The 16868-nt window shown below is 42.4% G+C and overlaps 1 long non-coding RNA gene across 1 annotated transcript in view; it reads left to right on the forward strand.

Annotated features, from left to right (window-relative positions):
• Positions 1 to 16868, forward strand: part of LOC144818927 (uncharacterized) — a 340420-nt gene that overhangs the window by 201775 nt on the left and 121777 nt on the right. The window lies entirely within an intron of this gene.

A 16868-nucleotide genomic window follows, 5' to 3' on the forward strand; every position in this document is an offset into this window, starting at 1 on the left:
TGTTTTAGGGTTTTGGGTAGTGTTGTAGTGTTTGCGTAGTGTAGGGTCATGCTGGGGGTAGTGTTTTAGGGTTTAGGGTAGTGTTGTAGTGTTTGCGTAGTGTAGGGTCATGCTGGGGGTAGTGTTTTAGGGTTTAGGGTAGTGTTGTAGTGTTTGCGTAGTGTAGGGTCATGCTGGGGGTAGTGTTTTAGGGTTTAGGGTAGTGTTGTAGTGTTTGCGTAGTGTAGGGTCATGCTGGGGGTAGTGTTTTAGGGTTTAGGGTAGTGATGTAGTGTTTGCGTAGTGTAGGGTCATGCTGGGGTGTAGTGTTTTAGGGTTTTGGGTAGTGTTGTAGTGTTTGCGTAGTGTAGGGTCATGCTGGGGGTAGTGTTTTAGGGTTTAGGGTAGTGTTGTAGTGTTTGCGTAGTGTAGGGTCATGCTGGGGTGTAGTGTTTTAGGGTTTTGGGTAGTGTTGTAGTGTTTGCGTAGTGTAGGGTCATGCTGGGGGTAGTGTTTTAGGGTTTAGGGTTGTGTTGTAGTGTTTGCGTAGTGTAGGGTCATGCTGGGGGTAGTGTTTTAGGGTTTAGGGTTGTGTTGTAGTGTTTGTGTAGTGTAGGGTCATGCTGGTGGTAGTGTTTTAGGGTTTAGGGTAGTGTTGTAGTGTTTGCGTAGTGTAGGGTCATGCTGGGGTGTAGTGTTTTAGGGTTTTGGGTAGTGTTGTAGTGTTTGCGTAGTGTAGGGTCATACTGGGGGTAGTGTTTTAGGGTTTAGGGTAGTGTTGTAGTGTTTGTGTAGTGTAGGGTCATGCTGGGGGTAGTGTTTTAGGGTTTAGGGTAGTGTTGTACTGTTTGTGTAGTGTAGGGTCATGCTGGGGGTAGTGTTTTAGGGTTTAGGGTAGTTTAGTTGTTTAGTGTATGCTAAAGGCATATTCGTTCTAAAAGTTTTCGTTATTTTAATTTGCGGCCTAATAGTACATGCGGGATTTTTTTTGCGGACTGATGGTATGCGGGATTTAGTCATATATTCGCTAATCATACTTTCTATGGCAAAATGAACCCCCTCATTTTGTTCCTTTTTAAATTAAATGTTTTAAGAGTTACCACTTTATTCCAATCAAGATGGCTTCAGGTGTGCCATACCTTTGTAATAAGCAGGACTGTTAGCACTCTAGTTGTTCTTTAGAACACTCTGGGACATTCTGTCATTGGGCTATAGTTGGGCTACATCTGGCTGATATTTGGGCTACATTTGTTTTTTATGTCTCTGGTGGCCATCTTTGGGCTACGTTGGGCTACATTGGGCTACATTGGGCTACATTTGGGCTCCAACATATATATAGCCCAATGTAGCCCAATATATATTTTTCAAAGTTAATTTTCGTAAAAACCACTGGAGCCTATATCTTGAGACATAGCAAAGGCACATCGGGCTACCAGTCCCTACAATTTTGCCAAGTTTGGTGTAAATCCATTCAGCCGTTCAGGCTAAAAGTGAGGCCAACCGCCCTATGGAAAATTGCATGGGAAAAACATGTTTTGGGACCCCCCTTTTTTCTCGGCCCCCCCTTGACGAAACCCCCCCAAATTTTCAGGGGCTGCTCAGAAACAAAATGTTCCATTTTCCTGAACATTTCAGCCAATTCTGTCCTCAAACGCCAAAGTTATTCGACATAGAATTTTCAAAAATCCCATAGGAAAAAAATCCTAACTATATATACCTACTGGCTATCGCCAGTAGGTATATATATATATATATATATATATATATATATATATATATATATATATATATATATATATATATATATATATATATATATATATATATATATATATATATATATATATATATATCTTTTTCATACAAAAAACCTGAAGAACAATGACAGTACATGTAGCAGCGATACATCTCTATCTCTTGAACCCTTCACTAAATCCTACAAAACGACACACCCCACTCTCCCACCCACAAATCACTAGTCAGCAGCATCTACAGAACATCCATGGCCCTTGTCATAATGTCCAGTTCCCACTGCGGGAGCACACAAGTGTCCTCTCTATTCCTTCCATTTGCCCCAGATGTTGTGCCATTTATTTAGACAACCCCTACCCTCATAGACTGCAACTACTACTATAAGACATGAAGAAATGGTTTAGCACATCCTAGGAGGAACAATATTAAAAATAATGTGATTGAGGTTATGGGAAAGAAAGTAAAGCCCACATATATGGTTCATCTAATTTGTTATGCCCATGTTTGATGTTGCATTCGTACAAAAGTACAGTCAGTACACCAGAACCTCAAGAGAGCCTGTGGAGCATTGTACTTTCTTTTCTGTGTGGGCTGCTATGTGCTTTCCTAATACATTTATCTGGGTTATTCCAGCTGATATACAGCACTGTTGTAGCTGGGATACATTTTGCTGCTCATTTAAATCAATTAAATGGGTAGGCACAGTGACTAAATCTTCCATACTCAAGCAATACCGCTTTTGATAACTTGTTTTCCCTGCTGGGATGTCTCCTCTGTCCCATGGCCACCAAACACACGCACCCTACCCTTATTTGTATTTTAACAGAATCATTTGCTTACCTAACAGAATTCATTTCTCAGCCCCTACTAATTCAACTACTAACTCAGTGACGGGCATAGTCGAAATCTGAACAAATATTCTTATGCGAAATAAATTAAAAGAGCAATATTTAACTGTAATTACCCTGAATATGTAAACTGTGAATTATAAATCTATTGAACTATCAAATGTGTTACATAATGCTTCCACATAATGGGTTACTGTCTGATTTTAAAACTGTTCCAACTGTAACTTAACGATAGCTGCCCCAGATAAACAACTTAATTCCCTTTATTGACTGCGAGCTCGCAAAGCATGCTCTAACATCCAACTAAACTTTCTAGAAAAAAACATGTCTGCCCAGGGGGTACTAATCACTAAGAATGGAAAAACACAAAAGAGCACATAAAGCCCAACTCCTCTTACAGAGGCAAACCAGCCTATATATGCCCTAGATTCAGCTATTACATCACTTCACAGCAGAACTCTTCTCTAATGTACACATGAAACAGAGAACATTCAATAGAGACCTCCAAGCGCCTTGAGACCCTCTGGGTGAGTAGTGCGCTATATAAATTTTAACTTGACTTGACTTGACTTGACTTTGCATACATCCAACACAGCACAGATGTCATAGCTCACTCTCACCATGTTCACCTGAGACACCATGATTTGATATCCAAAGTTAGACTTGGATGTGGGATGGGAACCTCAGATCTGCCCGTTACCCTAAAACTTAAGATGCAAACATTAAGGCCATAAATGAATTTGGGGGGGAAAAGAACCAATTAGAATCAAAAGCCAATTAAAATCCCGGGAGTCACTTTTTGCTGTCAGTTTAGAAAGGGATTTTTTGTTTCAACGTCGTTCACTGTGTGGTACTGCAAAATACTAGTCCTGTATCCCACCGCTGAACAGCAGAAAAAAAACGGGCTTATTATTTGGAGTGGGTGACTACCCACTTCAGGGAATAATCACAACCCGTGTCAGGGTGAACCCTCAAACTTATTATATAATCCTGAGCACAACCCCCTGATAGCTATGGCACAGAGCAGACATGCTTATAGCAATATGTAAAATATGTATGCAGCACCAAAGCATTAATAAAAATAGTAATAAAGTCAAAATGCAAAACAATAAAAATCCCAATCAAAATTAAGACAATTGAGTAAAATGTCATAAACATTTTTTACAGAAAAATAAAAAAAATCCAGTAATGGGAACCGGAGAAAGGATTTTAAAACATTTTCAGTAGGCATGGTTGCCAAAAGCACAAAGCACCAATGTTAGTCAATGGTTGTGGTAGACCGGGAGCTAGGTGCAATTTAGGCTGACTGCCGTGGAGCACGGGTTGGATGCAACAACCTGGTTCATCCAGGTCAAAGATTTTACCTTCTGACTTAGAATCTGATTTAGATTTCAGCGGAAGGGTTACTCTGTTACAATGGTGACTGATATCCCTTCCGCTGAAATATAAATCCTATAATATCCTATGGGATTTATATTTCGGCAGACGGGATCAATCACTGTTGAAACTGAATAAGCTGTCTGCCGAAATCTAAATCAGGCCCTTAGGGTCAGATGTACGACCCTTTATTGCGTCCGCAAACATTAGATCCTCCCGTTTGCAACCGCAAAAATGGGCAATGGCATGTACAAATGCTATTTTGCAAGTCACTGACTCGCAAAATAGCATTTGTGATTCCCGCTATCAGGAAGGGGCGTCCCTTCCTAATAGCGAGTCACCATGCCATGTACAATTGTTTTGTGACCGCATTTGCGGCTGCAAAACACGTGCAGTTTAGTAAACCACTCACAAACAGTAAGGGGTCCCTGCGGGACCCCTTCCCCTTTGTGAATATGTGAGAAAATATTTTTAAGAGCAGGCAGTGGTCCCAGGGACCACTGCCTGCCCTTAAAAAAATTAAACTGAAAAGTTTATTTTTTCATTTTGAAAGGCATCCTGTTTTTCTTTAAGGAAAACCGGCTGCATTTAAAAAGAGACTGCTTTATTTAAAAGCCGTCCCAGACATGGGAGTGCTAGACATTCCTAATGGGGTCGCAAATTGCACCTGCCTCATCAATATTCATGAGGCATGCAATTTGCGACCTCATTAGGAATCGCAAACAGTCTCTGAGAAACTGTTCTACATCCCAATTTGCAAGTCGCAAATGCTACGCAATTTGCAAGTCGCAAATTGGTAGGTCGTACATCTGGCCCTAAGTCTTTTAAATCCCAGTCCACCACATGACTACACTTCTAAACCCCCCCCCAGTCCTTCAGGTGATGGACTTAAAGACTCACAGGGCGTTAGGCAGAGGCCAACCACAGCTGGTCAGCTGGGTATATCCATGATAAGGCTTATTGCAGCATGTTGTCTTCCTATAGCTACACAGGGGGTCAGCAAACTGACCCTTGGAGTTCACTTCTTTGTTCTGGGTACAAGAGGAAGCAGGTCTTGTCATTCAGGCCTGCTCTCAGGTAACAGATAGCAGTTCCAGACCTCTTCTGACCTTCTGCAGGTCCAGAAAGTGTTCTGGAGTGAGTGCTTGGAAGTGCCACATTTATCCCTGAAACTATCTAGTGGGTGGGGGAATTTCCTGGCCCCTTAGTAAGCGATGGGGTAAAATGCCACGGTCTGGCCTATCTACTTTCACAGTAGTTCATGTTTGCCTTACTGGAAACAGGCCCAAAGTGCAAGGTGCCCGAGCAAATCCAAGATGGTGAAAGTCTTCAACTACTCTCAGCTTTGGCTCTAAAGCATTGGAGTGTGTGTGGGGAGTGTTGTATGCTAATCGCAGCGTATTCCCACATCTAACACTAAAATCCCATTTTGAGCAAGTTCTGTACCTTAACAAACCCAGAGACAAAACACTGGAAGGACAAACGAAGGGTCCTCCAGCAACCAGACGGTGGATTCACAGGAATTGTTTTGGCATCCTGTTCTTTCCATTTCAAGTATGCCCCAAATGTTATATGTGAACTCAGCAGAACTGTCAAGCAGGATTTGACACAGACACCACCATCCATATTCTGTGTATTTCGGACAAGTCATCCCTGACCATTCAGATCAGCATTTCACACATTTTTCACATGTATTTAAGGCTTATAACTGGCTGGGAGAAGCTGGTGAGTCAATGCAAATTAGCCCCAGTAACTTCTGACACGAAAAAGGTAACTTTTTAAGTTTCTTTTCCTTAATGTCTATTAAAAATCCAACTATGCCATTGTCATTCATTTTTAATGCTTTGTGAAAAAATTGTTGTGTAATTGTTTTTCTATCTGGTCCAATTCCCAAGATACTGTATTACATGGGCACTTGTAAAAATTGGCCCAGGGGCCAAAAGGTATTGTCTGTGGCATGACTGAGGGCCGCATTCATACCAGCAGAGTGGGGTGAGGGTGGTAAGTTGGGCATAGAGGAAGCAAAGCATGTACATAGTTTGGACAGTGAGTTTTGAAGTTTTTTTTAGGATTAAATCAAATCCTTTCTATGCCTTTTTTGCCTTTTTAATTGCACTTATGTGATAGAAGTAGGCGAGCCACCGCAGACTCAAGCCAGGTGCCTGATTCTGGCTCAACTTGAGGTTGTCGTGGATCCTTAAACTCAAAACAAACTGGCCCTTCATGTCACTTCTGTGTGCCACCCACACTTTAACCTCATGTTCCAACATTTAAAGGCAGAGCATTACATTTTGAGGTAAAATGTGTAAGGTAAAGAGATATTGATCTAGTGGCTGAATCGCGCAATTTGAAACCAGAAAACCGGAGATAAATCCTGGCTTGCACATTCAACCAAATTGCGTAGTCCTAGGCAATTGTTTTATTTCATTTTGCTTTCTTTTTATCACATAGAAGAGTAACTTGAAATACATGAGTTCAGAATATGCGCAGCACAAAACCTTCTTTGGGTTTGATTTACTAAACTGCAATGTTGTTCCAAATATAACAACCTAGGTCATTCATAGGGTGCACATGAGAAATGACTTGCTGCCTGCTTCTCTAATGGCATTGTTGACTGGGCACAGAGGAGGCATGAACGTTTCTAAGTTCATGTTTGAAAACTATCACTTCTAATACATACTTTTTTTATATTCAAGTCACTTTATTGAGAAAAGAACAAATGTAAAGAAAATACATCCAAGAAATAACAGAAATAAAGGAATAAAGCAAAGGAAAAGAAATAAAATGGAAAAAAAAAGAAATGGGTCCGACTAAAATAATACATACAAGTTAAGAAGGACAGCCACTCTTGCCACATTCTAAAGGATACATCCCTAGAGTTCTTCCATTTGCATAATATGACTTTACAGGCTAAAAGGAGCAAGAGATCCATCAGTTGACGATCATTTTCGCTAACTAGTGTTGGGTCAAGGACGCCTAATAGGACATATGAAAATTCTCTAGGAGGGATGACGTTGAATATGTGTTCTATACATTCATAAATGTTATCCCAGTAAAGCTGCAAGGTGGGGCAGGTGAAGAGCATATGAGCGAGGTCTCCAACAGCGGAGTTACAGTTCCAGCATGTCGGAGTATCTTTTAAGCCTAGTTTACAAAGTTTTTCAGGAGTCCAGTATGACCTATTAAGTAGCATATATTTAGTCTGAGACAGGATAGGACAGATTTTATTCGAGAAGGCCGTACTGTATATTTTATCCCATTCAAACGGGATATTGGTGGAGTTGAGTTCAGATTCCCAATTAGCCTTGTTACGTTTATGCGTTTTCCTAGGGTTAGGTAAAAGAAGTTTGTAAATTTTAGAAACAGTATGGCCCGTTTTAAAAAATTGTGAGAGTTGAGAAGTGAGCGGAGGGTCACAAGGTTTAATGGAGCGTGCTGAAAGGAGAGCTTTCAATTTCAGAAAGTCGTAAAAATCCATGGGGGTTAAGTTGTGTTGGCTCTGAAGAGTTGAAAAGGGTAGCGGATGGGGGCCTGCATAAAGATCTTTTGCTAAGTTTATACCTTTCTGGGACCAGAGCTCCCAACAGAGCATAGTGCCGTCAAACCTTAGAGAGGGGGCCTGCATAAAGATCTTTTGCTAAGTTTATACCTTTCTGGGACCAGAGCTCCCAATAGAGCATAGTGCCGTCAAACCTTAGAGAGGGGGTTTCGCCACAAGGAGGCTATATTAGATTTACGTACTCTCAATTTATGTGGGAGGTCCATTCTCAGGAGGGCTCGTCTGGTGTTGAGGAGAATATATTTTGACAGTGAGGAAGATGGGAGAGAGGCATTTTGTCGATGAGTGACCTCTCTATATCAAGCCAAACCAGAGTATAGTCCGGGTGTACGGTCAGCCACTTGGCTCCTTGTTTGCATAGAAATGCTCTTTGGTAATTCCTGAAGTTAGGGAGACCCAGACCTCCTTTTTCTTTAGATAGTTGTTGCTTAGTCAGTGATATTCTGGGTTTCTTCCCCTGCCAGAGGAATGTATTGAAAAGCTTATCAATCTTATTTAAAAAGTCAACGGAGAAAGTCACCGGCATCATACTGGCTAGATAATTCACCAAAGGAGTCACCATCATTTTCAGCGTTTCAGCTCTACCCCACCATGAAAGATATTTAGGAGACCACCCTTCCAGTAATGTGGAGATCTTTTTAAGGACTAGATTTTCGTTGGTGTGGAGGGTAGAGATCAAGTCTTTGTCAAAGTCAAGGCCCAGGTATTTAAAACATTTTGGTTGCCAAGTCAGGCCGGATTCGCCCATAATCTCTTTGTTTCCTCGGTTATTCAGGAGTTTTACTTCAGTTTTATCTTTATTTAGCTTATAACCGGACACACTAGAGAAGCTTTCAATTGTGGACATGAGAGCAGGAATGGCCTCATCAGCCCTTTCAGAGATCACCAAAACGTCATTGGCGTAAGCGGTATTCTTCACCGTATAGTCGTTAAAGTGGACCCCTGATATGTGATCATTGTTCCTAATGTGATACAAGAATGGTTCAATGGCAAGTAAAAATAGTAACTGAGAGAGGGGGCAACCCTGTCTGGTTCCATGTTGTAATTGGCCCGGACCCTAGCCGAGGGGTTGAAATATAGCGACATTGCCATCCGCGTGAAATTTCCTCCAAGCCCAAACTTATTTAGAGCCGCTTCTAGGTACGTCCAATCAACTTTATCAAAAGCCTTTTCGGCGTCAAGCGTGATGGCTACTGTTGGTGAATTAGTAAGTTTTGCCTTCTCTAATACATGGGCTAAAATCGCTAGTAAGTCTATTCTTTAAAAAGCCAACCTGAGAGGGGTGAATAAGTTTGGGCAGGAATTTCTGTAGGTGGTTAGCTAGAATCATTGCAAAAAGCTTATAGTTTTTAGGAAGTGTTGGGTCTTTCCCTTCCTTAGGTATGACTGCAATGATGGCTTCAGCCAGTGTGCCTGTGATTTTGCCTGCCTCACTGAATTTGTGGAACAAATGTAAAAGTGGTAAGGATAAAAGCGAGGGGAAACACTCTTGCCCGCCTTATTTGATTCACAGAGTCTGAATCTCTTTTGCCTGTTTATCCAGACTCTAGCTCTATTGCTTATTATTTTATTATATTCATATTTCTTGTTTACCAATTCATTCATTACTAATTCATCTCTAGATACTTGTTTACTTTCTAGGGCTGAGATCTCCTTTTCTAGCTCGTCGAGGGCCTTTTTGTAGTCCTTATTTATGGCCGACCTGATTTTAATACTTCTAATACATACTTTTGAATGCAGTGAAATAATCTTATGTACTAAGTTGAAACACTTCTACAAGTTAATGAAATGTACTTTTCTTTTTTTGAAGAGTCCATCATATTTTACATAACTGTTGCACAGTGTCCTTAAAAATTAAGGTGTTCCTAAAGATAAGTAGTGCAGGGTAACTTTGCTTTATTTCCTTTAAGTTAATGTGTAAACAAATGCTTGCACATTGAACAACTTTCTGATTGTTATTTTCTATCAAGTGAACAGCGGCCCAGTGCTGCTGTTTACCAGGGGACTACCTGTAAAGGTCAGGAGGGCTGCAAGCGGCCCCCCAGGCCATACTTTGAGTATCTCTGCAGTATTAGTATTTTAATCAATACTCTGGCTTCTACATAGGACAGCTAGGCCTGCCCCAGTGAAAATAGGTGCTAGAATATTGTCACTGTAGGGACATGGTAACATGATAAAAATATTTTTATACATGTCCCAATTTTAATTACCATGCACCTGACATTGTGGATTACAAGACTCACAGAGAAGTGATTTACTCATATTTAAAAGGATGTTTTACCTGTCGAAAAAGGTTATTTTGACAGGTTGCAGTGCATGTTTTACATTGTTACAGTCAGGCTGGAGTGATAGTCCTGAAGCCAAGTTTGCACAGCCACAATAGAGGATCGCACAAAAGATGCTGCATTCCACTAGTGTCCCGTTTAACTTTCAGGACTTGGGTACTAAATATATCAAATAGGAATATGCCAATTCAACCATGTTTAAAGGAGGAGCAAAGCCACTTTAATCTTGGTTATCAGGGGTAAAGAGCATAGTTCTAAAGCCAGCAAAAACATAGGATTCAACAAAAGGTGAAAAATCTAGGGTGACTGTGCAGAAAAGGCGGATTTCCTACTGATAGCTAATCTTTTTTATATTACAAGTTTGGTTTGTAAGCAATAATTTTTCAGCAACTAAGGGCCATATGTATCATTTCAAATTGCGATCAAAAATGCCCAAAATTCTCATAATTTCGGCGTTTGCGATCGCAATTTGGCTCAGTGGTATGTATGAAAGAAAAACTTCCTCGCAAAATACGGAATCGCTAAATTTGTGATTCCCTATTTTTGCATTTAAGGAATCGCAAACTGCAATGTAAGAAGCACAGTACAAGTGCAAATTGGCCTTAAGGAATCGCAAATAACCACCAACTTCAAGTTGGTGGTAATTTGCGATTTCTCTGAAAAATGCACTTGTTTGCATGTATGCATGTATGTGTGCCACATGTGCACACATGCACATTTCAGGGGTCAACAGGGTGGCCTTTTGACACCCTGACACCCTTGAAATTGCATTCTCAATTTGCGATTCTCTAATTGAGAATTGCAAATTGAGAATGTCTTCCCATTCATTACTATGGGCCTCGAGGCACTTAGGAATGAATGGGGCGGTATTCCTTAATTGCAATTCGCAGTTAAGGAATATGTAGGATTCGCAAAATTATTTACAAATCCTACATACATAGCGTTTTGCGATTCTCAAATAGCGATTTGCAAAAAATCGCAATTTGAGAATCGCAAAATCAGAGTTTGATACATATGGCCCAAAATAACTTGTCGGCTCTTCCTTATCCATTTTTAAATCTAGATTTAATGCTAAAACTGTTTCTAAGCACTTAGATAACAGAACTGAGGTATACAGTGAGATCAAGTTCCACTAGAATGTGTTTCCATACTACGCTGGCTCTGCAGCCACACCACCCATCCTTAGAGAACGGGTGCCAAACAGAAGGTGGGAAGAATTTGTTGTGGCTAGCAAGGCTTGTTAATTCCAACCTTTAGAATCTCTATGTTGTGTCACAGCTGCTCACGAGCAAGAGAGTTCCACCTTTGTCAGTTGGAACTCTCCAGTCGTGTGGGGGCCACAGTGGCGCATTGAACCAATAATACACTTAAAGAAGAATACCACTTACCGTCTGATGTGTTTGAAGTGGAAAGCACAACATAGTTTTGGCGATGACTGGGTGAGCCACCGTAACAGTATTTTGCTTGGAAATGGCACAAAGAAGAAAACACGCTAGCATTAAAGACGTGACCCAGTCATTGGATGTGCAGTCGGCAGTTGTGGAAAGTGTCTTGAGTATAGCAGTGCCGCAGACACCTCATGCAGCTAGTTTCTATCTTAAGCATTCATGGTGCCTGTTGTACGCGTTGGTCACAGGCAAGCAGACACTGCAGCAGTTACGTTACCGGCTCATGGGAAAACGGCACTCAGACGAAAGTTGTGTACGAGTTGAAATCCTATAGAGAGCCTAATGGAGTGTGCATGGTTTGTGCTGTGTAATCAACATTATTCAGCGCACCAGTTTCCGGTATTCCCTTCAGCGTTGGTGCGCATGTCTACTTCATTCCGTTTCACTCAGTTCTACATTGCGGAGCTGGGAATCAGCGCACCAGTTTCCGGTATTTCCGTCAATGTTGCTGTGCATGTCTATTTTATTCGGTTTCACTTAGTTCTACATCAAGGAGCTGTGAGTCAGCGCCCCAGTTTCCAGCATTTCCTTCATCACTCGGATTCCGTCAGATCTACTTCTTGGAGCTGTTTCAGCGGTACAGTTGTACTGTATGAGCTCCACGTGTGCTGCGGACACTGTATTTCCTATCAGCAAGGTTTGTCGATGCATCGTTATAATAAGGAATTTTATACCAACAGCATGCAGAGCGGTGACACGCACACAGGTGAGTGTTTGGCGTGCCACAGATCAAGATAGGTGGCACGCTTACCTAAAACATGGTACTTTGGTTTTCACAACGTATATTCATGTCATCACTTTAGGGATGTGTTGCGCACACCAATCTGAACTCTGTGCATGTATGTGATTTATGTTATATTTACAGCTATGTAAGCTCTCTATTGTGTCACAACGTTTTTGTTTAACATTTTCCCTGTGTAAATCAGATAAGGGCACATAGCTGTGGGTAGTAATATTAGTTTTGCTTTATACATAGCAGATTTCCCTGGGAAGTATGCAATCTGTAAATCCACCTCCACCTTTCTTAGAGAGTCCAGGTAGTCAGTCCACAGATTCAGTGGAGACAGTGGATTGATGCCTTTGAGACTTATCTTTGATCAATTGTTGTGTCATGTTTCGGGGCTGAAAGGAAAAAGTGCCTGTTGCTACATTCTATGGGATTTGAAGGGAGAGAAGTTTTCAAACATCTTCCTGATGTGATGTTGGGTGAGGGGGAGGTAATTGACGAATACCAGGAGACAGAAAGTTAATCGTAAAATTTGATGTCAAGGTTAGTTTAGTCGTGCTATGACATTTTTTAAATGTGCACAATTACATAGTGAAAATGTGGACACATATATAAGTGTTTTGAGGAAACTCTGTGCTGAATGTCAATTTGGGGAGTATCATGACCAGTTAGCAAGAGACCCGTTTCTTGCTCACTGTTGGGACAACTTGGACAAGGATATTCAGCAACAGTTGCTAACCATGGGTAATCCTAGTCTGGAGGATATTATTAAGGTTGCGAAAAGTGTCGAATTGGCACAGTTGTCCATCAAAGAACTTAATGCAACCTGTTTGAACAAGGAGTCCGGAAGTGCAGTTGCAGCTAGCAGTGTATCACATAAAGATAACAAGGTGCATGAGAACGTTTTCTTTAACAAATCAAATATTTGTTTCAGGTGTGGTTATGCGCCACATGGAGACAAAAGAACTTGTCCAGCAAAGAATGTGAGTTGTCGCAATTGCAGCAAAACTGATAACTTTGCTAAAGTGTGTCAGTCTGTCCTGTCTAAGCCAGACACGGTCAGTTGTGTGATAGAAGAAAATTCAGTGAGTGAACATGATATTGTGAAGGATTTGCAAGACATGATTGTGGTTGTTACTGATGGTGAGATTGCCTCTGGGGACCCAAATAATTGTGTGGATCCATATGTTGATGTGCTTGAGGGAGGCAAGAGTCTCAATTTATTGGTGGGTTCTGGTGCACAGATTTCTATGATCACCTACGAATTATTCAAAAACACTTGGGGTGATAGACCACTTTTTCCTCCAGACAGAGCGCCGGTGTCCTACGAGGGGAGAAGAATTGATTTGGAAGGATTCATTGAAGACGTACTTGAGTTCAGGGGGCGTAAGATCCAAGGAAAAGTCTATGTTGCTGTACAAGGTTTGAATATTCTTGGGTGGTACCACCAGTGACTTTTTGGTATGATCTGACCTGGTACTAGCGAACAAGTACTAGTAATCAAAGAGACACCAACCACTGTGTGTTTGGAAGATGAGTTCCCTCAGGTGTTTTCTAACAATCTGGGTAAAATTGTGGGTTTCAAACACAGAATCAAGGTGAAGAAAGAGGCCATCCCTATTAGGCATAAGGTTAGAACTGTGCCGTACAGTCTCAGGGAAGACCTTAAAAAAGAACTGGACAAATTACAGAATTGTGGGGTTATTGAACCCATAGAATCAAGCTTATGGTTGAGCCATTTGGTGGCTGCTCGCAAACGTAATGGAGATATGTGTTTGTGCATTGATTTAAGAAGTCTAAATAAAGAAATTTGGGGCAATTCCCAGCTCTTCCCAAAATCAGCTACCATTTGGAGGAACTGAGTGGTGCAGAGTGGTTCTCTAAGATCGACCTCCCTTCAGCGTATCACCAAGTTATGTTGGATGATGACTATGGGGCTGCAAAGTCCCTTCTTTCATAGGATGATGACTCTCGCCATTACACAGCTTTTAATTCCCTGTTTAGTTCTTACCAGGTTTGCAGGATACCTTTCGGCCTGACATCGGCTGCATCGGTGTTTCAACGCATAATGCAACGGATTCTATATGGTGTAAATATTCTTAAAGAGAGAAATTGTGTTTTTGGGACATATGGGGGTCGATTCCGATCCGGTAAAAAGCGCTCCGATTAGCTGTACGGAGCTTTTTTCCCGTATGAATCGTACACCTACAACGTCCCCATACGAACTAGCAGGTACGATCCTAACCCAAAGCGCCACTCCGTACGACTCGTACCAAACACCGTACAAATAAAAAGTACATACGGAATCACTCCGGCCGACGCTGTACGCCACGTCCGTACGTAAATTGGCAGCCATTTCCGAACCAGGAAGTACGATCCGTGTTGACGACACTCCGTACGACCCTTTTTCTACGGGAGCTGAAAACAGCCGTAAAAGCAGAGTTCGCGCCGAAACAGGTACGGAACGGCCCCCCGGGTACGGCTCGTACCCCCCATGATCGCAGGGGTACGCACCGTACCCCTGTGATCATGGGGTGTACGAGCCGTACCCCATTGTACGATCGGTGTACGAGCCGTACCCCCATTTTACGATCGGTGTACGAGCCGTACCCCATTGTACGATCGGTGTACGTGCCGTACCCCATTGTACGATGGGTGTACGAGCTGTACCCCATTGTAGGATGGGTGTACGAGCCGTACCCCCATCGTACGATGGGTGTACGAGCCGTACACCCATCGTACAATCGGTGAACGGCTCGTACACCGATCGTACAATCTGGGTACGGCTCGTACACCCATCATACAATGGGGTATGGCTCGTACACCCCATGATCGCAGGGGTACGGTGCGTACCCCTGCGATCATGGGGGGTACAGACCGTACGGTGTGTATATGTTTGTGTGCTTTTCCGTACGACTCGCCCTTACCTGACGTGGACCGTACGAATCGGGTCCTCATACCCCGGTCCGGATCGTACACGTTCGGTCGTACGGCATGTGTACGAGTCGTACGGTATGTGTACGAGTCGTACGGTTCACGGTTTCAGCCTTGCAATACGTACGGATCGCGACGATTCGGACGGATTCACGGAATGCGGATCGTACTTGGCGACTCGGACGGACGGGTACGATTCGTACGGAGAGGGCTCCGGATACAAATCGTACGGACATTTTTTTGCCCGAATCGGAATCGACCCCATGGTCTCATACAAAGGAGTTAGCCCAAGGCCTGGTCTGGTGAAGGCTGTGGTTAACTGCCCGAGTCCTAAGAACAAAGATGAGCTGCGCTCCTTTTTGAGGTTGTGTGAGTTTTATGTATGTTTTATACCGGAGTATGCTACAAAGATGAAGGCTTTGTCGAGCATGTTAAGAGCTAATGTCCCGTTCGAATGGAACGATAACTGTCAAGACATGTTCATACTGGTCAAGTCGGAGATGATTAATGCTAAAACCCTTAGTGCCTATGAGCCGGGTGTACCGTGCACCATAACGGTTGATGCTAGTAATTATGGGTTAGGCGCTGTTTTGACTCAGCGTCTGGAAGGAGAAGTGACCATTAGTTATGCATCCAGAGTGTTGCGTGAGCCTGATCTTAATTACTCTGTGATCGAAAAAGAGTTATTGGCATGCCATTGGGCGTGTGAGAAATTCAGGAGTTAAGTTTGGGGCAGAAAATGTGTGATTCAAATGGATCATAAGCCCCTTGTCTACATTCTTGGGGGTGACCGACTTAAGTACGCAACGTCACGTATAGCACGCCTGACTAAGAAATTACTGCAATACGATTTTGTTGTCAAACACATTCCGGGAAAGGATAATGTCAGGGCAGATCTCCTTTCCAGACTTCCTATCCACGAAGGGGAGGGGATTGATGTAAAGGAGGACAAAGAGGATTGATTTATTGCATATATTGATGCTGTGGTAAACAAAGCATGTAGCGAGAGTGAGTGGATAAAGGCGGAGATTGAGGATACTGTGCCGTCAAAAGTCAAGGAATATATCGTGAAGGGTTGGTCCAGAGAAAGTTGTGTTTTCTGAAGTACAACTGTTTTGTAAAATTGCTGAGGATTTGAAGATGGGGTGATTATGAGAGATGACAGATGTGTACCTCCTGCTAGTGTTTGTCCTCTTCTGGTGGATTGTGCTCATGATGGGCATTTAGCGTCTACTATGACCAAGAGGTGTGTCAAATTACACTACTGGTGGCCATCCATGGATAGAGACAGAGTCAGCCGTCAAAGAGTGTGCTGTTTGTGCCGGGGCTGAAAAGGGGTACCAAGTCCTCACACAACTGTTACAACCCATTCATTTTCTGGAGAAGCATTGGTTGAAGGTTGGCATTTATTTGGTGGGACCTTTCAATTTTCTCCCTCACCATTGACGTTTTGCATTTGTCTTGATGGATTATCATAGTAAATGGCCAGAAGCCCATTTTTGTGCGTCACCCACTGCGTTGAATGCTGTAAATTTTCTAAAGGAAATGTTTATGAGAGAAGGGTTCCCAGAAGTCATTGTGTCTGACAATGGAGTGCAATTTGTGAACCAAGAGATGAGCAAGTTTCTGGATGATTTAGGAATTAAACATTTGAGAAGTTCTGTTTGTCATCCACAAACCAATGGTTTAGTGGAAATGATGAATAGGGTGGTTGTGGAATGCATCTTGTGGGCAAGGAACAATGGTTGTGATGTGGAGGCTGCGGTCAGGTCTGCGGTCAGGTCAATATTGTAGTTTTATCACACCACACCACATTCTCTTACCAAAGTTGCACCATTTGTGTCTCTCAGAGGTCGCATGCCCACGTCTGCTTTATATCCTGCCTGGTTACTCAAGACCGTTCATGACAAAATTACATGCTGGGTGGATCAAGGTGTTTTGGGGTCCAGGATGGAAGCG

This window comes from Lissotriton helveticus, chromosome 2_1 (assembly GCF_964261635.1).
Source record: "Lissotriton helveticus chromosome 2_1, aLisHel1.1, whole genome shotgun sequence".
Classification (NCBI taxonomy): Eukaryota; Metazoa; Chordata; class Amphibia; order Caudata; family Salamandridae; genus Lissotriton; species Lissotriton helveticus.